The sequence below is a fragment of the Sciurus carolinensis genome, chromosome 14, assembly GCF_902686445.1.
Source record: "Sciurus carolinensis chromosome 14, mSciCar1.2, whole genome shotgun sequence".
Classification (NCBI taxonomy): Eukaryota; Metazoa; Chordata; class Mammalia; order Rodentia; family Sciuridae; genus Sciurus; species Sciurus carolinensis.
In genome coordinates this window covers 86,136,662-86,156,462 of record NC_062226.1, presented here as the reverse complement: position 1 = coordinate 86,156,462, position 19,801 = coordinate 86,136,662, and the positions used below count along the sequence as shown (strand labels likewise).

Sequence of the window (19,801 nt, the reverse complement as noted above, 5' to 3'; positions counted from 1 at the left end):
AGTGAAGCATTAGTTGTGCCTCTCCAAGGTCTGGATCACACACCTGGGAGACTGATACAGAATGAGAACAAATAAGCCTGCTCATTGATTTGATTATCATCTTGAAATTTCCACCCCGTTGTGATGAGGAGAATCAAAGTCTGCTCTAATCCTAAAAGGATGAAGTTATATCCAAAGGTGACATACTCTAAGATAGAAAAATATTTTCTTCAGGATCCAGGAAAATTTACTTTTTATATTAAAAAACCAGAAACTGAATATACTAAGATAATTCTGGACAATTGTTCTTTGTAGTTTGAAAAATCTAATTTTTTCATATTTTTCAAATCCCTATATTTTATTATGTTTTATTAAAAGTCATTGTCCACAAGATTGATTGTGACTGAAGAAATTAATGTGTGAATGAGATTTTCTAATATTGGCTTTGGTTTCAGGTTAATGCAGTCCTTTGCTGTCTCTGTGATTGCTTTAAAGCCTGAAAATAATGATTAACATTTGCAAGTGCTTTATGATTTACAATCTGCTTTACATATTCTATAGTTTTAATCCACTCAACAGCTTTCTGAGTTATTTATGACAATTTAGATAATGCAACTTTTAAATTTTTCTTGTTAAAATACATGTTCATTGCAGAAATTTTAACATTGAGAAATAAAAATAAACTTTAAATGACCTATAATTCTACCATCAGCAATAACTATTGTTAAAACTTTACTTCTATTTCTTCAGTCTGTTTTTTTATATAAAGATTCATGCTTTTATAAAATGGAATCATGTTGCATGCAGTCTGCTAATCTACCTAACAATATATCATTAATATGTTTTGATGTCATTTATGTATTCCTCTTAACAGTGTTCTTGATCTTTCTACATGAGGATCTCATTAAGAATCTAATGAGTTGGGCCTGGTACTACACACCTGCAATTCTAACAAATCAGGAGGCTGAAGCAGGAGGATTGCAAGTTCCAGTCCAGTCTGGGCATTTTAGAGAGACCTTGTCGCAAAATAAAAAAAAAAATAAAAAGGACTGAGGCTTAGCTCAGTAGTAGAGTTCCCCTGGGTTCAATTTTCCAAACCAAAACAAACAAACAAACAAACAAATAAAAAACCTAACGAGCAGGATATGGTGACTTTTGTTTGCATTCTCAGCTATTCCAAAATTGACACAGGAGGACCACTTAAGATCAAAAACTCAAGACCAGCCTGGGCAACATAGTGAGATCCTACCTTAAAAAACAAAATAAAACAACAATAACAAAAGTATATGATGCAAGTGCCATTCCCTATGCTCCAGAAGAAGCAGCTTTCCAAATACACAGGTCAAATTTCTCAATGAGTGAATAGATGAGAATCTATTTGTGGAATTTGAAGCTTATCTTATATAATTTGGAAGGGGGCCCTCTTTTATTTTTTCATTTTCGATTTTTATTTTTTGTTAGGTTGCATGCTAACTTACTTACTTACTTTATTTATTTATTTATTTAGGCTGGGGATCAAACCCAGGGCCTTGTGCATGCTAGGCAAGTGCTCTGCCACTGAGCTACACCCTCGAACAATAAGAATGCAAGATATAAAAGAGTGGCAGCACCTATCCAACACTTTGACTAAGTAATTCTAGTAAATATAATGGTTTTTCTTAGAAGAGGGAATGGTATTTTTCCTTAAAGCATTCTGTTCTATAAATGTATGTGTTCCAGAGTATCAATTTCTTTAAAAACTACAAGTGGGATCATACGATCAATACAGTTCAATAGCTTGCTTTTCTCAATGAGTAACATATTAGACATTGAAGCATATTTCTTAAATGTGAGAAAGAAAATATAATTTTGAATTTTCATTTCTATGTTTTAAAGGTTAGTTGATGTTAAACTACTTTTTAATGTGTAATCAGCTACTCATTAATTAGGTAGTTTTTAAAGACATGCAAAATGGATTAAATAGAAAAAGGAAATACTTTTTGCCTTTTTGATTTCTTAAAAAAGTTTATTATTTTATTTTGGTTATTAAAAAACAAAAGAAATGAAACACTTTTCTAGATTCTAGGATTGAGAAATTTCCTTTTTCTATTCTGTGAGGAGGACCTCAAAGAGAAAAAATATATATATAAATATGAATTTTATTTGGAATCAGAAATTATAATATCTTTTGGATACTTGGAGAATTAGGTGTTTTGTTTGTTTGTTTTGTTTTGAGACAGGGTTGCTATGTTGCCCAGGCTTTAATTTCTGGGCTCAAAGGATCCTTTTGGCTCAGCCTCAGTCCCTCAGAGCTACACAGGCTTTTTTTTTTTTTTCTGGTGTTGGGAACTGAACCCAGGGCCTGGGATATGCAACTAAGCTCATGCTCTGCACATCCTTATCCTCTCTCAGGTTTTTTTGAAAATGAGATCTATTCAGGAAATTTATGAGCAAAGGATATGAGGAAATGCATCCTAATTGGGTTTTTTTTTTTTTTTTTTTTTTTTTTTGGGTGCTAGGGATCGAACTCAGGGCCTTGTGCTTACAAGGCAAGCACTCTACCAACTGAGCTATCTCCCCAGCCCCCCTAATTGGGTTTTACGTCTCAACCAGCTTCCCTTTTTGTTTGGAAAGTTTTTAAACTCTCCACAACCCTGTACTCACAGGTTCCTATGTAAGTAAATATCTTTGGCTCTCTTAGCCCCTCACTTCATTAGCTTTAGGGTGAAATCATGTCTGTTCATGAGTTAGACCTTTGGAGCCCCACATTAAGCACTCCAATTTCACACCAGCATTTTTAATGACTTCCTAGTGATATACTGCAAGGATGTATAATAATTTATTTAACTAGGTGCCTGTTGAACATTTAAGATATTATTAACCCCTCTGGGATAAACATCCTTGTAACTAAATCTTTTCACACTTCCCTGGTTATTTCCTTAGGATAAATTCCTATAAGTGGATCAAAGGTATGCCAGTTTTTAAAGCTTTTGATTTGGCAGGAATACTTAAGTTCTATTTCACAAAGAAAGAAAGTGAGGGTGCAGTGATTTATAGACATGGCTCTTTAAACTCAACTTTGATGATACATCATTCACAGGTTATCACGTGGAAAACATTTGCCACCATACAAGCTTTTGCACTCAAGAATCATTCTGTTATGTGCAATGTTGAGGTTACTTTTCTGCATTTTCTAGCTTTGCCACATTCATTTAGGTTCCATTCAGGATGTTCTTACTGCATTTCTATTTCATGGTCTAGGGCCATTGCTAGGTATTTTGTTGTGTTATCAGTTGCTTAATTCCTTAGATTTAAGAAGTTTTGTTTCTGGCACATAGGAGTGCTCAATAGATTGTTAATAATTGAATGATGTTGAATAGTTAACAACAATCCTACCATTTCATAGACTGGCTAGTTTTAGAAATCTCACGATCGATCTTGCTTTCTAATATTTATGCTCTACATGGAAATTGCTGTGGACTTTTGGAGAGATCCATGGTTGTTCTAAATCTTATGACTACAGAGTTTTGTAATAATATTTGTTGTATTTTGTATCTTACCTTATTAAAGGTATGGAGTTAAGGAAATCAGCAAAAAAGAGAACTGGACTCCAATGCTTACCTTTCTCTCCCCAAGACTAGTACCAGGTTGAAATAAACAAATTTCATGAGCTGGGTAGATTGATTTGTGGAATCCCAGTTTAATTAGTATCATCATATGGTCAAACTCTGATTTCCATCAGATGATCTTATTTATCTATTTATATTTTGGGGGTCTTAGGAATTGAGCCTGTGGCCTCATGTACTCTACACTGAGCCACATCCCCGATGATTATTTATATTCAGATTTACATATCATAATATGGTTGGCCAAATACATTGTTTAAACAATGGAAAGAGTGACCCACAGGGTTTCGTTCTATGTTTTATATGGTTCAAAGTGAGGAGATGATCTAAATGTAACTTTAGAAATCATAGTTGCTACATAAGGAGGATTTTTTTCCTCTTAGGTTCACATTTTTTAAAGAGGGGCAGAATCAGAACATACCTCACAGAGAATAAATTTATATATAATATATATTAACCACATAATGAATTTGAAGTTATTAGAACTCAATTATTAATTGCTTAATTAGGATGGAAGTAGGCCTCTGTGGAAAGTAAAGTCAAATTAAAGATTGAGGTGTAACTTTGTAATAGGTGTTCTGGGGAGAGATGGTATTTATTACAATGGGAAGAAGTCCTTGCTTCTAGAGTGGAGCTGGTGGTTGAGGCTTCAGGGGTTGGCTGGGAGGCTAACAGATTAGATCACAGCCTGAGCTAGTGTTTTTGGAGAAGCTGCTGAGTGTAACCTGTCACTGCCTGAGCTCTTGAAGTGTCTGTCAAACTCTCAAGTTTATATGTATTTTGAATTTTAGTAGTCGAGGTCAGTAACACACATGGGGGGTCTGATAAGGTGTGAAATCATATTCTCCAGGGAAGGGGCGTTGTTCCAAATTCTTATCGGAGTGAAACCTATCACTCACTAGCAAACTATGTGTCATGGAATCATTTCAAAGCTACACAACACTGTGCTAGCTGTGTTGGTTTATTTCCTGGGTCTGTATCCTGACCATCAAATGATATTAACAGTACTTTGTGAAAGTGAAATTCAAATTATACAAACATACATCCAAATTTCTGTCTTTCTATATTGCAGACTGATTTAGGAACATGTTAAATAATTTTTCATGTATATTATGTATATTTAATTTTTATAAAATTCTTAATATTATATAATTAGATGTTTTTAGATTGGAAGGTTTGGGGTGGTGCTTTGAATTTATTTAAATACTGTAATGTACCTTTTGATGCTCACGGTGGGGGAAACTAGACATTTATAAAAATGGGTCTCTCGTTCATCTGTGTGAAGATATCTGCCAAGAGGAAACTGAAAGAAGCACCGTTACACCTTAGATTACTTTTTAAATCACCTGCTTAATTTAAACAAGAATGCAAAACAAAGTTCTTACATCTATTTCCTTATATAACCTGTAATAATTTTACATTCCTTATCAGCTACCATAAACAGCAGCTAACATGATCTATGTACCTTAAAAAAAGTAAATGAGGTTTTTTCTTTTCCTTCTTGCAGTACTAGGGGTTGAATTTAGGTCCTTCCTTATGCTAGGCAAACACCGTACCACTGAGATACATTTTAGCTCTTCTTAGTTTTATTTTGAGACACGGTGTAGCTAAAAAACTGCCCAGGCAGGCCTCTATCATAGGATCTTTCTTGCAATCCTCCTGCTTCAGCCTCAGAGTAGCTGTGATTACAGGCGTGCGCTGCCACTCCTGGCCCTTAAAAAGGAAAATAATGTCAGTAGTTATTAACAATATATTACAAAGTATTTAAGTACAGTCAAAACATAAGGATGTATTAGTAATTTCTCTGACACACTACTTTGGCTCAAATAATATTCCCTTTAATGGACAACTTAGCAGTAACGTTTTCATGACTATAAGTAGGAACATTACAAAAAACCAAAAAATAAATCAGGATATTTTGGTCGCTGCAGCATTCAGCATCTAATTTACTGAGGTTTGTCCACAAGACACAATTCCGTTGTTTTTTTGGAGCCCAGTTGTGCTAACTGCATATCTTTCTTAGTCTCTTACTATGGACTCTCCCCGGGGTCAGAAAAGGCCTAATACGCTTAACAGGTTTTGAAGAGACCTGGGCATTGGGGAGAGTTGAGAAGTGCTTGTCCTAAGAGAGTAATTGATGATGATGATGGGGGGTGCAGTTTATTTCCGGGAAAAAGGCTGGGCGCTAGTCCAGAAAGAAAAGGTGATTTGAAGAACATGGAGAGCTGCCAGCCGGTCAGTTCGGTTCGGTTGGGCGGTGGCCTGGCTCTGCGCGCGGCTGCAGGGAACTAGGAACCGCTAGCGTGCCGCTAAACTCGCGCCCATCCCTTCCCTCCTTCCAGCCGTGCGCGCTCCCGGACTCCCGCGGCCCCGCCCATCCGAAGCCCGCCCATCCTGCGCACGCGCCCCGCCCGAGCTGGCTGGTCGGAGCGTGCGGTGGGCGGGGCGCCGCGCTGACGTTGCCCGGGATGCGGACAGGTTCCGCCGCCGCCTCCGCCGCCTCCGCCTCTTCTGCCACCGGGGTTTGTATGAAAACACCGGGCGGCGGGCGGCGAAGGATCCGCCGTGCGTCCAGCGAGCAGCCACCGGTGCTGACGGCGCGAAGCCGGGTGCCGAGCCTGGAGCGGCGGCTCTGCGCAGTCCCCGCCAGCGCCCCATCCTGAGCCGGTAAGCGTCCCCGCCGCCGTCCGTGCGTCCCGGCCAGGCGGGCGGGCGACCGCCCCTCCGCTGTCTCCGGGCCGCGGGAGCGGCGGGCTGCGGCGTCCCCGGCTGGGGGAGAGACCCCGAGCCCTTTAGCCCCTCACCTGACAGATTGTGTAACGCATGTTTTTTTTGCGGGGCGGGGAGTTGGACTGGATCTTGAGGGAAACCCCTGATGGCTTGGTGCTTTGCCTGGTGTTTGGAAAACGCCACCCCTTATCCCCGCCCCTTGGACACCCGCTACCCTCACCTTTATTCCCGGTGAAGGGGTCCTTCTCTCCGGTCCAGCGCCGGTCGCCGCGATGCCGCGCGGGTCCCGAGGAGGGGCGGTGGGGCTGGGGGCCAGCGCCGGGTCCCCGCCCCGCCCCGCCCCGCTGTGAGCCCGCCGCCGCGTCGCGTTTCCCTGTGCTTTGGGAACCCTAGGGTACCCAGCCGAGAGCCAGCAAGATGGGATTTCTGCCATTGGCGATGGTCGTGTTTGTTTCCACGAGCCGGGTGATTGCGCTGAAGTGTGTTCTGTGTTTACAGCTTCTCCCCTTGTGGGGTTGATTGGAACCTGAACCAAATCACCCTAGATGACAGTGCAGAGTTGCGGGTTCTCAGTTGCTGGTGTTCAAGGACTCCTGTACCAAAATGCAAAGGCTTGCTTGGCTTTACCTTTGTTTTTCTCACAAGCTTTTTATGAGCACCAGGACAGTTTGAATTAGTTGGGTTCCTTTTCTGGGCATTTACCCACTGTAGGCTACAATGGAGTTTTAACACATAGTGTAATCGATGTGAATGTTGATAATTTAAAATTCATTTCCCGTTTTACTATAGCTTGCTTAAGTAAGTGCCCAAAGATAACACTTGGCGGAAATTTTCTTTGACAACACACTACTAATTCTTTGTGGGTTTTGAAAAAAACACCCACACAATTTTTTCTTAAGGTGCTCAAAATTGTATTGGTGTTTAATTCTAATGTATGACAGTTTTTAGTTAAAAAAGGACTTTCCTTTTGATCGCTCATTTTCACTACTTTTTCTTTGTGTAAATCGAATTATCACTTTCTTTGTTACTGTCTGAATTATTCTTACAAATTCTTTTTTTTCCTCTGAAAGCCAGAAGTTATTTTCGTAATTGTGTTGTGGAATGTTTTCAGTTCAGTATACCAAAAAAGAAGTGATTTATTTAAGGCACTTTAAATGGTACATATTTTAAAACATGTGCCAAATGTTAAAACCAAACACAGCCTTGGAACATAAGCATTTCTTATGTAGAATTATTGTGAGATAGTTGGCTGTTGTCTTATCCACTCTGTTTCTCATCTATTGACTTGTTCAGTTTCCCACTCTACTTCTTTTGGGTCAAATTCTACAATGAAGGTATAGGTTCATTTATAACAGCCTCAGTGCACTGCCTTGAATTGGTTCATAACATATTTAGAACTGCAATCTCACTTGAACTCTGAAATGAAAGGGGTAGGCTTAAAGCTATTCTGTGTTTGACCACTGCAAAACATTAAATGTATTAATGTAATTTAAACTTATAGAAGTAATTTTTATAAGGTTTTCCCAATTGTCTTGAATTGAGGCTTTAATTCCTCAAAGTTTGGCCAGACTGCTGTGTAGTAGTAGTTTACCTCCATAAGTGAAAGGAACTCCAAGACTTGTGAAATTTTGTAGTTTGTGTTCTGTATCAAAACTCCACCGCAGTGTTCATCTTCAAAATCTACTCTGGCTTGAAGTTCCCCAGTACCTGCAAGTTGAACAGTATACATGAATAATAATGAATAAATCTGTCTTCTGTAAGTTAGGAGCTTTCATTAAGGAGGGGGTGTTTATGTAAACAACAGAAATTGTCTAGGGTGAGCATTGAATTTTAAACTTAACATGTTATTCTTGGTTACTTAGTGTGCCTGTGTTCTATAGTTTGGTGGCTAAGGAGCGGGGCCTCAACTAAATTGACTGGGTTTTAGTACTGACTTTGCTATAGGCAAGTTGTTTATCATCTTTGTGCTTCAATTTTCTTAACTCTGGAAGTGGGGATAGCCATGTATATACCCTTAAATGATTTTGCATATTAAAAGTTAATACATGTAAAATACTTAGTCCACACAGTGCTTATCCCATACTAAGTGCTCAGTAAATATTATTATTGCTACTGCTTTTCCTCAGTGTTCCAAGAACTAGTAGACTGAAAAGAGACTTCATGCTGGGCACTGTGCCCCATAATCCCAGTGACTCAGGAGGCTGAGACAGGAGGATACAAGTTTAAAGCCAGTCTCAGCAATTTAGTGAGGCCCTCAGCAATTTAGTGAAATTTAAGTGTCTCAAAGTGAAACATAAGAAAGGGCTGGGAATGTGTCTCAGTGGTTAAGCACCCCTGGATTCCATTCCTGGTACTCTCCCCACCCCCCCCAAAAAGAGACTTAAGGCTGACAGGCCATATTAGTGCAGATTAATTCCATTATTATATATTTATTCCTTTGGGGCTGAGAGCTTAGTCTCACTGTCCTGCCTTTGAAACATGTAAGTCAGTTTTAAATAGAACAGCTACAGCCTGAGCTGGGTGCCCTGGGATATTACTGGAGAGCTTCTGAAGTATCCTTGTCTGTCCCTTCTGACAGAACCTTGGATTGTCTCCCTCATGTTGGTGTTGGCTACTATTTTAATCACCTGTTTTTGAGCTTCTTGTTGGTATTTCTTTGATATGTGCTGCCATCAAAAATATTATTTATCAAAATTTTAATGGCTATATATGTGTTTATCTGATCAGGATAGTGCATGGTGTTTTCAGGATATACAAAATCACTTTTATCTAAGCATTCTTTGTTTTGTTTTCTTCTTTAATGATGTTGTATAGAATGAAATTTTGATTTGATATTGTCTTCATTTCATGCAATTTTCCTAGAAAAGTTTTTTTTCCCTCATTAACGATTTTACGTGTGTTCTTGGTTTGTGTGGATCTGATACAAGTGGAATATATCTTATTCAACATGATTGGGGCCTGAGGTATTTCACATTTTTTAAAAAAATTGTAATATTTGCATATACTTAATAAGATTATTTTGGGGGTTGTACCCAAATCTAAACAGGACATTCATTTATGTTTCATATATTCATTATACAGTCTGAAGATAATTTTAAATAATGTTCATAGTGTGCCTCATTTCGACTGCAGCCTTTCAATTTTCCACCTGGGAGTCAGAATTATAAATTTTGGTTTTTTGGATTTGGGGTACTCAACCTGTGTTTATATTTCTATTCTTAAATCAGATATTTTCAAACTTTTGGTTTCTGGAATCTTACATGCTTAAAAAGTTGTCAAGGAACCTCATAAAGTATTTGTGGATTAAACCTCTATGTAGTGTAAGAAGAGTGGTATTGTTTTACATTTTTGTAAATCTTTGAATTTTTCTTTTCTTTTTGCAGTGGTAGAGGTTGAACCTGTGGTCTCTAATAAGCTAGGCAAATTCTCTACCACTGAGCTATACCGCCAGCCTCATTTTTTAATAAGTTGTTAATATGTAATTTAATGCATGCTGGTAGATTATTGCTGCTTCTGCATTCAGCCTATTGCAATCTGTTGTTTAGATTGATGTATACATATGCAAAGCTCCAGCCTCATATCCAATTCACAGTTGGAAAAGGGAGGAATGTTTTAATTATCTTTTCAGATAATTGTAGATAGTCTTGTTTGACGTTCCATCAAAACTCAACAAGTGGTACTTTCTTAAGGGTTGGTTGAAATGTGGAATCTGAAGTCATATCATTAATTTTTTTCATACTTTAGATTAAAATCCTTTTGTCTGAACTTTGAATTGACCTTATATCCAAGCCTGAATCCAAAACATCATTCCTTGACTATTTGTAAATATTGGTTCAGTTAATACCCATGCCTGACTTTGTGACATCATTCCTCGGTCATTTGTAAATAATGGTTATTTGAGTTATACACATCTTCCAAATATTGATATATTTCATTATACAATACCAAAGAAAATTCACATTTGTTATTATCACTGCCATTCTGTCAGAAGCAAATTGCTGGGGAACTGTCTAGATTGAGACATGATGGTGCATATGAATTTTCCCAAGTTCTGATTTTTTTCTAGAATGCTTAATTTTATCAGTGGCAACAAATATGACTGCCAGTTGTTTCCTTGAAGTGACAGTCTCACATTATGTATGAGAAATCCTCTGCCAGAATACCCACATTTGGTAACAGTAATCTTTTGTTTTTCTGTATTTTTTTATTGATGGGTAACTATAATCTTTTAGACATTCTTTCAAAATGGCGTTTCACGAAAAAAAAAAAAAGCCTATATTCAAACTCTCAATTCAGTTATAAAACTTCTTTGCCGTGAAGCAACCATCAGCCATTGTAATTCAGTATGTGGCAGAAATGTTTTGTGCATGCTTCCCATTTTGACATATAGAATAGTAAGAGATATACCTTCAAGGGCTGGGATTTAATAAAATAAACAATTTATTGATTATTCAGGAACATTCTTAAGTGAAACTAGATTTTATCCTTTCCTGGTGTTTTAGGGTGAAAAATATAATGATTAATACTATAGTTGGTGACACTACCTTAATTTGTTCCAAGATGCCAGTAATTTTAAATTGTTATATAATCTTAATATTATAAAAATAATTTTGATCTTGTGTACCCTCTGAGTGTCAGGACCCCAGAGGTCCATGGACAAAACTGGGATTTAAATCATAACGAGGATTTCTGCAAAACTTTGATTAGGTAGGGCAATCTCTGGTCATTTTTTGCCCAAGACTTTGAATCCTGGTAAAGTCTTCATTAAGAAAAAAATTAAATACAGTAAGGGTTGTTCACAGAAGGTTGGGAGGTTTCTTAATGGTTTTAGTCAGCTGTTGATGCAAGGGGATTATAGTTAGTAATCTGAAATGGCATTATCTAAAGACAAAACTCAAATTTCGTCGTGCATTGCTACCAAATGTGATTTAAAATCACATCTTATTGGGAGTTTAAGTATTAAATAAAAAGGCACAATTTAAAAAGCTCAACTAATATCCAGTTCATAAAGCTAAAGAAAAGCTAGTTGGCCTCTCTTTAATGTCTGTTAATTTCTCACTTAATTCATGGTGCGAATGAACCCTAAAGAGTGGTACCCAGCACTTGCTATCTTTGCCTCTAGTGTCTTTCCTTTTGGGGAAACTGATTTAATATTATGAAAATTGTAAGGGTACAGATTGCATTGTGAAGAAAAACTGTAATAAGGTCCGTAAAAGATATTGGCATAAAATAACAACTCTGCTTTAAAGGAAGTAAGAAAATAGTTTATTCTGAATCAAATATGAATGACCGTGGTCTGAGAACATGCATTCGTGTTATCCTGAATGACATGTTCTGCTGTGCAAGAGGTTACATGAACTTTCAGTCACAGAACAAAATAAAGTTGTAAATCAGTACATTTACTAGTTACATTTGGTGGGAAACATCAGGTCGGCAGAGTATAGCAGGGTGGGGAAATTGCTTCTATAGGTTTCAGATTTATCAGCACATCTTTGCATTACAGTTGATGGAGGCTAGAGGTTTGCTAAGCTTAGTGATGCCTTCAGAGAAGTTTAGGTCAGATACAAAAGTGAAGGTAATTAACTATTGAAGGACCTAAAATATTAGTCCAGGATAATTTTGTCTTGTTGGCAACAACATTCCATCTCTGCACAATCAGGATGTTCTATCAGCCAAGGTCAAGCAGTCTTCAGGATGTTTAATATAGACAGCACTTCTTAAAAGAACTTCAGTTTTTAAAGAGTTGTGTTAGAACAATGTTAAAAATCTGAACACTACCTACATGTAATGAAGTTTAAAGAACTAAAAAGAATATTTTTATTTTTTGAGATGGAGGGTGAGTCTGGTTATATTGCCTAAACTGTCCTTGAACTTGAGATCCTCCTGCCTCAGCCTCCTGATTAGCTGGGATTACAGGTGCCAGTGTAGCCAGCCCAAAACAATAATTTTAAAGAGTTGTATTTTTGGCAGCAGTTCTTTAAAATTATTAATTTATGGCAGGCATCCTTTCTGGGTTTGTTTTCTTTGCCTAGTGAAAACTATGTAGCCATTTATCACCAGAACTTTTCTCATCTTCCCAAACTGAAACTCTGCCCATTAAATAATAACTCCCTCTCTCTTTATCTTCTGACAAGCACCATTCCTTGTTCTTTCACCATTTCATTCTTCTTTTTGACTACTTTGGTAATTAGTATCAGTGTAATAAAATAACATTTATGTTTTTGTGACTGGATTGTTTCATTTAACACAATATCTTTAAAGTTCATCCATGTTAAATTAGAAATTTCCTTTCTAAAACTGAATAATATTCCATTGCATATTTATAGCACATTTTGTTCATCTATTCATCTGTCAACAGACACTTGGGTATCTTCTACCATTTTCTGTGAACATAGGTGTAAAAAATATCATTTTGAGACCTTGCCTTCAGTTCTTTTGAGTATATATACTCAGAAGTGGAATTTGGGTCATACGATAATTCTATTTTAAATTTTTTTAAGAGACACTCTACTGTTTGCCAAAGCAACTGCAGCATGTTGTGTATGTTCCTACCATCAGTGTGCAGAGTTCCAGTATTTCTACATTAACACTTGTTATTTTCTGTATTTTTTCTTCCTTTTTGGTAATAACCATCCTAATGGGTGTGAAGTAATACCTCATTGTGATTTTGATTTGCTTTATTTTGTTACATTTGGTTTGCTAGTATTTTGTTGAGGATTTTTGCATTAGTGATCAATATTAGTTTGTGATTTTTGCTTGTGGTGTCTGTTTAATTTTGGTATTAGGGCAGTGTTGACCTTATAGAATAAGTTAGGAAGTGTTCCTTCATCTTCACTTTTTTGGAAGATATTTTGAAAGATTAATGTTCTTTAAGTATTTGTTAGAACTTGCCAGTGAAGTCACCAGGTTCAGGAGATTTTATCAGGAGAGTTTTGATTACTGATTCAGTCTCCTTACTGGTTAGAAGTCTGTATTTCTGTTTCTTTGTGATTTATTCTTGATAGGTTTTGTGTTTCTGGAAATTTGTCCATTTTATTTAGGTTATATAGTTTGTTGGCATACAATTATTCATAGTACTTTTGTAAGAATTTTTATTTCTGTAGAATCCTTAGTGCTATCTCTGCCAACATTTCAGTAATTTTGTGTTTTTTTCCCTTAATCTTGCTAAGAATTTTCCGATTTTATTAATTGTTTTGAAGAACCAACTTTAGGCTGACTTTCTTATTCTAGTCTTTATTTTTGCTCTAGTCTTTATTTCCTTTTTTCTATTAGTTTGAATTTAGTTTTTTTTCCCTAGTTCTTAGTATGCGAAGTTAGGCTGTTGATTTGAGCTCTTCTTTTATTTTTTAAATATATTTTTTAATGTTGATAGATTTTATTCATTTATTTGTATGTGGTGCTGAGAATTGAACCCAGTGCCTCACACACGCTGGGCAAGTGCTCTACCACTGAGGTACACCTCCAGCCCACTTGCTTCTTTTTTAAGTACTTGTTTATAGCTAGAAATTTCCCTCTGATTTTGCTCTGTTCTATATTTTGTTATGTAATGATTTTGCTTTCGTTCACCTTTAAGTATTTTCTAATTTCCCATGGATTTCTTCTTTGAATTTGTGGTTTAATTTCCACAAATTCGTGAATTTTCCAGTTTTCCTTTTCTTACTGACTGCTCACCTCTTGTTTTGAGGTCATAGAAGATTGTTTGTTTGTATGATAAACATTGTTGAATAACACCTGTAGTCTAAAGCGAAGAGAAATAACATTGCCAGCAGTTAAATCTTTAAAACTTTTAAAATTTAAAGCCTATTTTCCCTGATATTAGTACAGACATTCCTACCCTCTTTTGATTACTATTTGCATGAATTTGGTTTTCTCTTTTAAACTCATTTGTACCTTTGGATCTGAATGCAGTTTTTTGCAGATAGCATAAAGTTGGGTTATTTTTTTAATTATCTATTTTGTCAATCTCTGTCTTGATTGGCAGATTCCATTCATTTACATGTAATTGATAAGGAGGAATTTATTTCTGTTATTTTACTACTTTTTTCTGCATGCCTACTGCTTTTTTTTTTTTTTTGTTCCTAGTATCCTGTATATTTTGATTTTAATTGGGATATTAGAGCTGGCTTTAGGCTATGGTACTTTCCTTAAAAAATTCAGTTATTTAAGGTCCCTATCATATGTTAAAGTCAAAGAAAATGTTTGTTTCAAGGTAAGAATTTTAATCTCATCTATGACCTATATGTAGACTTAGAAAATTTGACTTGTTAAGTCTAAAATAGTTGAAATCTGGATTTTTGGAAAAATTATTTTAAATAAGTTACTTAACTAAATTGAGGAATAATTAGATTCTGGTCCCCTAACAGTAAGATCCCATTCATTTGTACTAAAATTAAAATGTCATATGTCAAAATAAATTATATCTTTTGTATGTGTCTGCGTATCTTTTTTGTGGACTCATGTGTGAACCGTCCAGGCTTCTTTGAGTCTATGGAGAGTGTATGATCATGAAAAGTGTAAGATGTATGCTTTCTATACATTTATTCTTTTTCATAAAATTAATGTCAATAATATAGGTGAAGTTAATTTGTCTGTTTTCATACTGGCCTAAACATTTATAACATAATCATTGAGTGTTACAGGAATAAGGTAACTAGATGAAAAGTGTACCTTAATATAATAATTTAGACACGGTTAATATAAACCATCTCCAGCTAGGTGTGGGGTCATATACCTGTAATCTCAGAGACTCTGGAGGCTGAGGCAGCAGGATAGCAGGTTTGAGGCCAGCCTCAGCAACTTGGCAAGGCCTTAAGCAACTTAGTGAGACCCTGTCTCAAAATAATTAAAAAATTAAAAAAAAATTTAAAAAATGGGGGGTGGTGGTGCTGGGAATGTGGCTCAGTGTTGCTTGTGCCTGGGTTCATTCCCTAGTACCCAAAACAAAAAAACAGACAGACAAAAACAAACTATCACCAATATGTTGTTTTTGTCTTAGATTAAATGCTAGACTGAGGTAATAATTTGTCTGTTGCTACAACTACAGTTGTTTTTTGCCTCTCTCCTTCACATGCTCTCACTTTTAATTTAATGACGTTGCCAGTGCTGTGGCATCTTCTTTGAGACATTTCTTAAGTAATCAGGATTTGTAGTTTTCTATTACATTGACCTGGTCAGTGTGGAGGACTAGCAGCTCCATTTGAATGTGTTCTCCAAGTGATTTCCTTGAAACATTTAGAGAAACTTACAAGAGATGTTGCCTTTTCAGTGTACTTTTTCTATCCTCCCTGGTGGAACCATCTACAGAAATCTTGAACTACATTGTTTTCCCCAGTTGACCACACTCACTTCAGTAATAACAATTCTAATATTTAACAGTAAAGGTCATCACTGTACTTAGAGTAATATTTCACACAAGGTTTTAAAGAGTGGAAACTTTTTGTGTCTTGATATCTTGCAGGGAGATCCATTTGTAAACAGAAGAGAGTAAAATAGTGGAGCTGTTCTGGTGGAATGCGAACTGGACCAAGTTGTTTAAGCAAGGAAAGTCAAAAGGGAATTATCTTTCCTGAAGTTGTATTTAAAAGATTTAGATTGAACTTTCCAGTGTGAGCTGTGTATAGGTTTTTTCTTTTCCCTCCCTCCTTCCCTCCCTTCCTTCCTTCCTCTTTTTTTTTTTTTTTTAAAGTAGTTTTCTGACTTAAAAAGGTTTAGAGCCAGGGATGGTGATATACATCTATAACTAATCAGGAGACTGAGGCAGGAGAATTGCTTGAGTCCAGGAGTTCAAGGCCACCTGGGCAACACAACTTCATCTCTTCAAAACACACACACACACACACACACACACACACACAGTTTAAAAACATGCAAATTTGAGGTATTTATGAATTTAGAATATATAATTTTTAACTTTATTTAGAGTGTCAGAATTTCTTTTCTGACTTTTTTTTTTTTTTTTTTTTTTTAACCCCCAGAATGAAAATTAGGACCTCTGGAGTGTATGGAATTTCGAAGGTGTGTGCATATGCACCTACTCTCTGACTGATTAGCCTAATTTCAGACTTAAGCCAGTGAGAATAGTTTCAATTTTTAGATTCCTGTGTGGTCTGAAGCTAGCTCTAGTTGAGAACAAAGATCAGGATAATCTCAAAAATTCAGAAAATCTAAAATTTGTACTATTTTTATACTGGATTTGTCAAGATTGCTTGCTTTTTCTTAGATGTAGGCAGCTAAAGTAGGTTGATACTGCTTTTATGATTTTTTGGTAAGGTCAAATTACCACATTTAATTCCAGTCTATACATTCCACCTTTAAGTATATAAAAGTCAACCCTACCCACTAGGAAAGTGTGTACCATGGATTGCTATGTGACATTATGGATGTTCAGTGCAGCTTTTTAACTTTGGTGGCTAAATAACTCAAAGTACATCTCTAAAGGCTTTTGGTTTTGCTTTTATGAAAGAGCATTATATAGTCTTACATGGGAAGCAGGCACTGAGGTAGCACAAGTTCCTACCTAACCTTAGTTTAGGAATGATTGAATTGTGAAAGTTTCTGTATACGCTGTTTTTAAAAAAGGTTTCATTGAGTTCTGACTTACATACAATACAATTTACCCATGCTAAATATGCTTTTAGTATATAGAACTTTGTGACCATCACCATAGTCAATTTTAGAACATTTTTATTACCCTCAAAATAAACCATGTACCTTTTAGGTCCTACCTTTCAACCTCCATGTCTCCCCTATTCCTAGGCAACTACTCACCTACTTTCTGTTTCTATAGATTTATCTATTTCAGATATTTCATATAAATTGAATTATGTAATGATGTGACCTAGTGTGTCTTCTCTTCAAAATGTTTTCAAGTTTCATTCAGGTAGCCTGTGTCAGTACTTTATTTATATCACCACATAATAATAGTATATGCCATGTTTTATTTATCCATTCATTGGTGGATGTACATTTGGATTTTTTTTTCTTTTCAGTTATTATGAATAATGCTGCTATTAACTTTCAGATGTTTCTATGTGGACAAAAGTTAAAAATTTGGGGGGTTATGTACTTGGAATGACAGCTGAGTCATTGGACATAAGTTAAAAATTTGGGGAGTATATACTTGGGATGAATAGCTGAGTCATATGACCATTTTTGAGGCACTGCTAGACTGTTTTCAAAGCAGTTACACTGTTTCACTTTCTCATCAGCAAAGTAGAAGGGTTCCAATGTCTCCTCATTCTTGCTAACACTTGTTATTATCTATTTTTTCTTATACAACTGTTCTAGTGGTTGTCAAGTAGTATCTAAACTTTTATCAGTGGAGGGTATTAGAAAAGAGAGGTTAAGTGTAACAGGAATGGTATTAAAGTATTTCATAGGTTGACCTGAGAAAATAATTGTTAGTAGTAGAACTTAACTTTGGCAAAGTGTGATTAATGTCACTTCCTAATTAAAAAAACATCAATGTCACAGCTTTATCTCATTTCTGAGGCTAGTGTTCTGCCACCCTCTATATTGTGTCCAAATCTTTTATTTGAAAGGAAAACAGGAGATTCATTTGTAGAGAAAGAATTTACTCTACCTTCAAAACAGGATTTACAAAAGGTTTAAAATCAGCATACTATAGGAATGTGGCCATATCAGTGTGTATAGCAGCACAGTTCACAGTAGCCAAGCTATGGAACCAACCTCAGTGCCCTTTAATAGATGAATAGATAGAGAAAATGTGGTGTATGTACACAATGGAGTATTACTCAGCCACAAAGAATGAAATTATGTCATTTGCTGATAAATGGATGGAATTGGAAACTCTCATACTAAGTGAAATAAGCCAGACCCAGAAAGTCAAAGGTTGAATGTTTTCTGTGGTATGTTAGAAGCTAGTCTAAAATAAAGAAATTAAAGAAAAAGAGAGAGAAAAGAAATGAGGGGAGGTAGGAAATTACATCAAAATAGAAGAAAGATCACTGGAGTAGAGTAAGGGGATTGAGGGAGAGGGAGTAGGGATGGGATAAGGAAAAAAACAATGGATTTCTGAATCTGACCTAACTTTCTTATATACATATACTACTTTGAGTCTCACCATTATGTATATCCACAAGATATTAATTAAAAAAAAAAAAAACTAAGTAAGTAGCACAAAGATAAGTAGAAGAGAGGAAAGGGAACCAGGGGGAGGGAAGAGAAAAGGGTAAGGGAAGTACTGGGATTGAATTAGAGGAAATTATATTCCATGCATTTATAATTATGTCAAAATGAATCCTAATGTGCATAACTAATATGAACCAATTAAAAATGGAAATAAACCCAGAGGAATTACTAATGGCTACTAGTTTAAAACATTGTTAGGATGTACTACTGTGGGTTCAATGAGGGAGCAGAAGCCACATAGTAATTTAACAGGGAAAGAATATAAAGAATTACTGACTGTAACAGGGAATTGGATGAATGAAAGATGTATGAGTGACGGGTTAGGATAATTCTAAAGGCTATAGGAATAGCAGTTCTAAGGAGCAGTGACACAGTGACTCCCCCTCCCTGTCCCCAGCTTGAGGTAGGGTTCTTTTCCACTTGTAAGATCTAGACTTCATTGGTAAGGGCCAAGGTTGAGACTACTAGCTATGGTGAGTTTCTAGTGGAATTTGTTATCTGCCTTTCAGGGTCCTAGGGAATGCTGTTTATGGGGCAATGTCTCCTCAGAGGCACTGTGTTACAAAGTTGACTGGGCTCTTGTTGATGAAGATATATGTGCTAAAGAAGCCTGATGATGGAGAGTCTTCCTTGGTGCAGGAATAGGCCCCTGGAGAAGACTTGCCTGCTTGTACCCTGGAAGCAGGAGGTTAAATCCCTTTCCCTGCAATGTCTTTCCAGTGCCCTCTACTGAAAAAGCTTAACATCTTGCCAGTTGGCAAAGAAAAAATATGTAAAGGGCACAAAACCATTTTCACAGAGCTGACAAAAAGGATGTATTTGGAGATGAGTGGCAATAAGTCAATATCTGGCACAAGTATTAAGTGGCTTATAGAATCATTGGGAGATTTGAAGAAAGAGATTCTAGGTTGAACTTTAAGCAGGGACTCCCAAAACCTTAGCACAGAACCAGGGAACTAAGGAAGGTGTTATCACTTACATGATTCAGAAGCAATTTCTAGTTGTGAAATTGCTCGTAAAGCTTTTTTTCTGTAACGGCACTGTTTCAAATTAAGGAAATTGTTGGTGTCAGGAGACTATGGTGATTAGGAACCTCCTGCTGTACTTGCTAGATGTGGACTACATTGAATCTACTATGGTCTGCACCAGCTCTACCTATTAGTGGCTAGACCAGTCTCTTGATCTTTATACCCTGACAGAATCATGAAATAATGTCTCTTGTCTTTTTAATAATAGCCTATCTTAATGGGTATGAGGTTATATCATGGTGGTTTGCATTTCTCTGTAAGTGATGTTAGATGCCTTTTTAAAAAAAACTTAAAAAAATATTTTTAGCT

At 36.4% G+C, this 19,801-nt stretch overlaps 1 protein-coding gene across 1 annotated transcript in view; it reads left to right on the top strand.

The window, feature by feature from the left end:
- The first annotated feature begins 6,054 nt into the window (after positions 1–6,054).
- Positions 6,055–19,801, top strand: part of Agtpbp1 (ATP/GTP binding carboxypeptidase 1) — a 172,887-nt gene continuing 159,140 nt past the window's right edge. Inside the window, 1 exon segment of the mRNA XM_047524892.1 lies at positions 6,055–6,251. The gene's annotated coding sequence lies outside the window, so the exon portion shown is untranslated.